Source organism: Pinus tabuliformis, chromosome 3_1, assembly GCF_031772625.1.
Source record: "Pinus tabuliformis cultivar Carrire ecotype Pingquan chromosome 3_1, CPIR1, whole genome shotgun sequence".
NCBI classification, from domain to species: Eukaryota; Viridiplantae; Streptophyta; class Pinopsida; order Pinales; family Pinaceae; genus Pinus; species Pinus tabuliformis.
The window spans coordinates 634,913,402-634,919,401 of NC_142301.1; the positions used below are offsets into that span (position 1 = coordinate 634,913,402).

The window sequence follows — 6,000 nt, forward strand, 5'->3', positions numbered from 1 at the left end:
TTAAGATTACCACTATATTTTGAATTTTTTCATTAAAAAGTACTATAAAATAATAAATTGTAAACCATTTAAATTTAAAATAATAATTTATAAACAATTTAATTCCCTGCCTTGCCAAATGTTAACATTCATGATATATATAAGATTTCTAATGAAATAATTCAAAAGGGATTTGAGTATAACATTTTTTGTGGCAAGTGGTTGTGAAAAAATCAATCCAATGTCTCATTATGACAAACATTATTGCGACATGAACATTTATCTAATACTCATTGTCCCAATGTTACATTGCATTGCAATTTATTCAAGTCACCTCTGAAAATTAATAAATTGAAGGGATCAATATTATATATGCAAGGGTTTAAGAATTAATCCTTTGGGTTTATAATATCAATCCCTTGGGTTTATTAATCAAAGGGTTCATATTCATAGGGTATAATATTATTCATAGTGTTTATAATAATACTCCTAGGGTTTAATATATATCCCTTGGGTTTACAATCATGATCATCCATGGTCAATGATGGTCCAATGCCACAATGTGTCAAATATTGTTTCAATATGAAAATCAACCATGGTCGACCATGGTCGAATATCACATTGTGAAAAAGATCATCTTAATATGAAAATCAATGATGGTAAACCATGTTTACTTTAGGGTTTATAATATTTATCTTGTGGTTTTCATACCTTGGTTTTATAATATTTATCCCTTGGCTTTAATATTATTCCCTTGGGTTTATAATCTCTTGGGTTTTTAGTATTAATCCATTGGGTTTATTATTACCTTTGGTTTTTAATGTCAATCTCTTCGGTTTATTAATCTAATGCTTCATATTCCTAGGGTATAATATTATTCATAGGGTTTATAATATTAATATTTGGGTTTAATATAAATCCATTGGGTTTATAATCATTGTCGACCATGGTCCAATGTTACATTGTGATAAATATTTTCTCAATATGAAAATCGACCAATGTATCATTTTGACAAGGATTGTCTCAATATGAAAATCAACCAATGTATAATTTTGACAAGGATTGTCTCAATATGAAGATCAACCAATGTATCATTTTGACAAGGATATTCTCAATATGAAAATCAACCATGGTCATCCATGTTCCAATGTCACATTATGATAGAGGTTATCTCAACCATGGTCACATTGTGACAAAGAATGTCTCGTGGTCCAACATCACATTTCCACAACCATGGTCATCCATGGTTAACCATGGTCTAACTTCACATTATGACAAATATTGTCTCAATATGGTAATTAACCATGATAATTGATTATCAATCATTGTCCAATGCCACATTGTGACAAATTGTCTCAATATGAAAATCAATCTTGGTGAACCATATTCCAATGTCGCATTGTGAAAAATATTTATCTTAGAGTTTATAATATTTATCTTAGGGTTTATATTCCTTAGGTTTATAATTCTTATCCCTTGGGTTTATAATACCTTGGGTTTATAATACATTGGGTTTATTATTCCCCTTTTTTATAATATTTAATATTAGGGTTTATATAACTTGACTTTATAATATTAACCCCTTATGATTAATATTATTCCATTGGGTTTATACTACCAATCCATTGGGTTTTTAATCCCCCATGTTCCTTATTCCCTTCGGTTTATAATATCAATCCATTTAGGGTTTATATACCTTGTATTTATAATATTAATCCCTTGGGTCTAATATTATTCCCTTAGGCTTATAATACCTTTGGGTTCAATCATGGTCAACCATGGTCACATTGTGACAAAGACTATCTCTTAGTCTAGTGTCACATTGTCACAACCATGGTCATCCATGGCCAAACATGGTCCAGTGTCACATTGTGACAAATATTGTCTCAATGTGGAGATCAACCATGGTCAACAATGGTCATCCATTGTCCAGTGTTGCATTATGACAAACATTTTCTCAATGTGAAAATCAATCATGGTCAAGCATATTCCAACATTGCATTATGACAAATATTTATCTTAGGGTTTATATTCCTTGGGTTTATAATATTTACCCCTTAGTTTTAATATTATTCCCTTGGGTTTATAATCTTTATCTTAGGGTTTATATACCTTAGGTTTATAATATTAATCCCTTGGGTTTATATTATCAATTTGTTGGGCTTTTAGTATTAATCCCTTGGGTTTATTATTCCCTTGGGTTTAAAATATCAATCCCTTTAGAGTTTATAGACCTTGCATTTATAATATTAATCCCTTATGTTTAATTTTATTCCCTTAGGTTTATAATACCTTTTGGTTTTAGAATTAATCCCTTGGGTTTATAATAGCTTTGGGTTTTATAATTAATCCCTTGGGTTTATTATTCCCTTCAATTTATAATATTAATCCCTTGGGTTTATTATTCCCTTCAATTTATAATATCAATCCCTTGGGTTTATTTGGTTCATATTCCTAGGGTATAATATTATTCATAGGGTTTATAATATTAATCATAGGGTTTAGTATCAATCCCTTGGGTTTATAATCATGATCATCCATGGTCAATGATGATCCAATGTCAGAATGTGCCAAAGATTGTCTCAATATGAAGATCAACCATGGTTCAACGTCACATTATGACAAACATAGTCTCAATATTAAAATCAATGACGGTAAATCATGGTCAACTATGTTTATTTTAGGGTTTATAATATTTATCTTAGGGTTTTTATACCTTGGGTTTATAATATTTATACCTTGGGTTTATAATATTTATCCCTTGGATTTAATATTAATCCCTTCTAATACCCGGATGTGGGTGGTAATAAATGTTATTCATTAGGGGCCGCACAGAGCAGGCAGCTGGCCCTGCACCTGGCTGGCGGACGACCCCCATCGCATGCGCCTCGAGCTGGTAGACACCTTCAAAGGCACGCGAATTTAATCTGCTGCAGAACGGTATTTTGGTCACACAGTTCAGCATTTATGAGCGCTTGGTTCAAGAGCATTTGTGTAAGGTTTTATGTATGGCTTCATTTCTATCTCACGCCATTGTCACTGGTTCGTTTCACCTCCGCTCGGGGTTCTTCCCGCACCCTTGCCTGGCTCAACTTATTTGGAAGCTCGCCTAGGTAACTGGTGTTGTTAGGATCCTCTGCGCTTAGATCCTCACCCGTCAGCTCCGCCTCCTTCCCTTTCTCAGTTAGCCTGTCATCCAAAGTATGCCTTGCCATCGAGGAGTCTTTCACAGAGGAAGCAACACTGGGAACAGAGGAAAAACCTTTCAGCATGCTCCGCAGAATGTCATTCCCATTGCATCAGCATCCCCTTCTTCTCCGACCCCGGGTCATGCTGGGTGTCTTCCACACAATTCATTTCAGACTACCAGGTTCACGTTCCACAGTAGGCTTAACAGGCCTGTATTGATGGCCAGCATCACAGTTATTCTCGCTGAGGAAGAGAGTAATCCTACCAGCTCGGCTCATGCTACTTCCTCTCAATCTCAGGAAGATAGCATCCTTCAAGGGGAAAGGGCCAGGGTGGTGTCTAACGAGGACAATATGCAAGATGACACCCCTGTTTCTGAAGTGCCTCTACAACCGGCCGACTCAACTCAGAATGAGATTCTGGCCTGTGGGTTGTCTCAGCATGTAGGCTACATTCTCAACCTAGTGACTACTCCTGCAGGTGGCATTGAAGAAAATGATGACAATGGCTTCGTCACCTGGGTCGCTTCGTCTAGCCAGGTGGATAAGTACATGCCTGACTCTCCGCAGCATGTAGACTAAGACCGGTTCATCACTGACGGGTGGCATTCTTGCCTTTTCTCTATGTACTTTTTGCTATGTGTCTTCATTTTCAAGTCTCTAGTCCTGTGTCTGGTCTATGTTCTTGTTTAAGCTTGTGGCGCTAGCCAATCTGCTCTCTGTTTGCAGTTACAACTATGGGTTTGATGGGTACCATTTTGTCTTTTTGCTCATGGCGGGCATGATAGCATGCATCTTAGTAAAATCTCTAAAGATGTTAGCTATGTCATGTTAGAATCAAAACAGAGATATCTCAGGGAGTCATGGTCTAACACAAAATCTTTGGAAGTCTGTAATTTGAAAACAGCATAAAGCATGAAATGTATATCTTTAATTCTCTGGTTGAGGGTTGGCATCTGCTCCCTTTGAGGTCTCGACCTCATTGTACATAAATTTTCTCTTTTTTAATAGAATTAGTATTTACGAAGAAAAAAAAATATTAATCCCTTCTAATGAGCCAATGTAGATATTGGAGACAGAGAGAGGTAGGATTGACATTTAAAGCTATATCAAGAGTGAAATAAATAGATGGTTTGTGGATTTCACTATCTTTTTATTTCCAACATTATGCAAAAATGCAAAATATTGAGAGAAGGTATTGGTTGAAAAGTGTTAATGTTCGTGATCATTATCTTGTTGATTTGAATTGGTGCAGTTTTTGTCATTGTTCTTGTGTTTTTGAAAAGGTTAACGTTTAACAATTGTGCTCTGTTGGAGTGTTTAAAATTTAATTTTGTATCAACCACATTTAAATTGTTGTTTGGTTTTTATTAAATGCTTATTTCATAATTACTTTATTATTTTTTTAAATATTATTAATATAATTTATTAAGTCATTATTCATATAACTGTTGTTATTATCTTTATTTATTTATTAATTATTATTATTATTTAATGTAATAGTAATAATATAATATTAATTATTATTAGTATGGTTCTTATATTTATATTAATATTATTGATAATAACATTAATAAAATCAATTCTTAATATTATTGATAATTGGTATATGTGCTTGATATGGGCCTATCGGTGTTTATCAACCACATTTATTAATGTGGTTGTGCTAGTTTAAAAATATGGTATATTTAGAAGAAACAATGAATAAGAATAACATCAATATTAATCCTTAGTGTCGTGTGTTCTTATTGTGTCAAGCTTCATGTGATTTGTGTGTTGTAGATTGAAGGTGAATGGACCTGATTTTGAACTCTTCTTGTCATAGACATGCACTTTATGCTTTTGGTTTTACATTTAATGTAAAATATACTTCTTCTTCTAATGAGTTTCTTATTCATTTTAGAGAATCTTATCATATGGCTAAGGATCAACCATTTTTTCTACTCTTATTTACTGTGATACCAAATAAATATTTATTGTTGATGATAGATTTCTTAGTGTTGTAGGGCCCATAATAGTTCAACTAGATGGTGGTCATTTTAGCGATATATAATTTGTTACAAGTCTCTCCTGTGATATTGTATCAAAATATCTAATCACTCATTCATTTCAATATAAAATAGTAGAGTTTTCACCTCATCAAGTTGTAATCAAGGATTAAAATATCCTAGGCATGTCTTACAGACTAAAAGTGATGATGATATTACCAATTCATCCAAATTTGAAAACTTTTAGTCATTATTTTTCATTTCTCATAGTGATGATTGAGCAAGATTTGGTATGATATTTTTTATTATGTAAACTATCACTCATTACATCAAATATGTAATCAAAATATAGTGAGTAGTCTTCCTTTCATTTTTGGTAGACATGGTGTTTGTTTCAATTATGTGCTTATCAAACATCATCAAGATAATTTTGAAAAATATTAATATTTGCATGCCTTAATCCCCTTATATATTTTTCATAGTGATTAGTGTGGTGTGCTTCCTTTTCCTTCTTCCTTTGGGTTCAAGTACATTTTAACTTTAATTGATGACTTCTCTAGATAGGCTTGGTTTCATTTCTAAAAACTCAAAAGTGAACTTTTGGACATGTTTTTGGAATATAAGGTCCTTATAGAAAAACAATATGGACATCAATTATAGAAGTTAGAGACAAAAAATGGAGGAAAATATGTTAACAACAAATTTACATATTTCTACATTACATAGGGCATTTAGATGAAACACAGTGTTCAATATACATGACAACAAAATGGTGTTGTTGAGAGAAATAATTGCACATAAAATGAATTGGAAAACTGTATGATCCAATCTAAGATATTATGTCT

General features: G+C 32.8%; 1 pseudogene; it reads right to left on the reverse strand.

Moving 5' to 3' along the window:
• LOC149188672 (caffeoylshikimate esterase-like) overlaps positions 1 to 2,944 on the reverse strand; it is a 61,969-nt pseudogene extending 59,025 nt beyond the window's left edge.
• Between the last annotated feature and the right edge of the window lie 3,056 nt (positions 2,945 to 6,000).